Below are 2,104 nucleotides of genomic sequence, written 5' to 3'. Positions count from 1 at the left end.
TCAAAATCAACTTATATTGGCTTAGACACTCTTATTCTTCGGCCATTTCAACTTGAGTAAAAATAACAAACAAACTGCTGTTATAAACATAACGAGACAACACATGTTGTAAAACTTTTTATGAACTTGACGTTTCGTATGCTCCAACATACACCTTCAGAAGTAACGGTTACCTAAAGTACAATTCAATTTAAACATGAAAACTAATACCAAATAAGGAAGGTAATGACAGTGAAAAAAATGTAAATGGCTAGTAGAGAAGAAGTTTCTTACTGCCAACATTTAAATGGGATCACTTTGACATTTTAGCCACTGGACAGTCTAATATACATTGTAAAATTACGGAAATCTTGTTGATTCGCGATTTAAAACCAGCGCTTAATGAAAATGTTGGCAGTGAGAGAATTCTCGGTTCTCTACTAGCCATTTTTTTGTATTTTTTTTTTCAAGCAGATTTAACTAGGTCTGTTTATTTTCATTCATTTTTTCATTGTCATTACTTTCCTTATTTGGTATGAGTCTTCGCGTTTGAATTCAATTGTACTTTAGGTAATCGTTACTTCTGAAGATGTATGTTGGAGCATACGAAACGTCAAGCTCATAAAAAGTTTACAACATGCGTTGTCTCGTTATGTTTATAACCGCAGTTTGTTTGTTATTATTATTATTATTATTTTTATTTCAAAGACAAAGGTTTTGAATTAATCTAAGCTGACAACTCGTGCAAAAAAGGGAAAAAAAAAAGTACCGTCCGAAAGCAGAGATATAAACTTGTAAAGTTGCAAAAATCAGGGAAAATGAGGGGGTTACAAGATCAGCATGGGTGCATGCGTCACCTACTTATTCGAGTCCGCGCGCGAGTGGAGCTACAGGCCAACACAAACGAATTTAAGTGACCATTAAACCGTTTGTGTAGAAATTTCGTAGTTTTCGTGAATGGAAGATGTCTGTTTATATTCCATATACATAAGAATTAGAAGAAAGGTGAGCGAAATTAGCAGTATTTGTTTATTTCCGCTTACCCATTTTGAATGATGAGCTGACGCAAGCAGCTTTTACAATTGCGCGTGTCACTTACGCGCGCGCTCTCAGCTGAAAACCCTTTCAAGCTACCTTAAGGGCCCACAGACGGATTTTTCGCGCGTTGCTAAGGAAGTGAAATGTTACTTCCGGTAACTGACGTCATCATATCATGAGCTGACAAGAAAACCCACTCACAAGCAAAAGTCACCGCACAAACCGTTGTTTCCATCGAAGGTTCTTCCTCGCCCGTCCTCGCGCTCGTTCTCAGATCAACTGCGCATGCGTAAACGAACTGACTTCTGGTTTGAGAAAAAAGCTAAATTTCCGGCGGTTTTAAATTGAACTAGACCCTCCGTGAGGGTACACTGGGTTGCCTGTGGTACGTGCACCGTTCCAAACAATTTTTTTCAAGGTCATTAAGAAGTCATAGCAGAAGAGGCCCTTTGGCTCACAGGTCCTCACACGTTTGTACGACGAAACAGATCAGTCCTTGCGTAATATGTAGCTCTAACAGTGCACGATATTGTTTTGGTATTGTCTATCATTGTAGTGCCATGGTAGAAGTCTTGGGTAAATAGTCTGAGAAGACATATGGTTACTAGCAAAGTACTGAACCCAGAAAGATTGAAGAAAATAAATGGGAAGTGAGAAACATTGGCTTCTGGGCGGACATCATTGTTGATAAACTTCTTTTCACCTCAAGTTTAAGCGTGCCCGCTGAGCATCTGACAGCTTTGTAATGCCGAAGTTTACTGAAGTCATCCCTGTTCGGCGGGGTTAGTGTTTGGATGGGAGACCAAAACAATATACCCCTCATAAAACAGAAGCATCGGACCCAAAATACTATTAACGCTAACAAATGCGAACTCAGCAAGGTACAGATTTTGTTAGCTTGCTTTATGCAAAAACAGATATTGATGCAAAAGTAAATAATTATTGATACACAGTTTTTAGAAAGAGCAGAAGGAAGTCTCCAGGACGGTCGATCGAGAATAACATATTTACGACATGAAAACAGCATTAATTTTGAACCGCGAATATAGAATATAAAAAGTTACGATCAGCGACAAACATACTATGG

Source organism: Montipora foliosa, chromosome 8, assembly GCF_036669935.1.
Source record: "Montipora foliosa isolate CH-2021 chromosome 8, ASM3666993v2, whole genome shotgun sequence".
NCBI lineage: Eukaryota > Metazoa > Cnidaria > Anthozoa > Scleractinia > Acroporidae > Montipora > Montipora foliosa.
Note: the sequence above shows the minus strand (reverse complement) of the source record.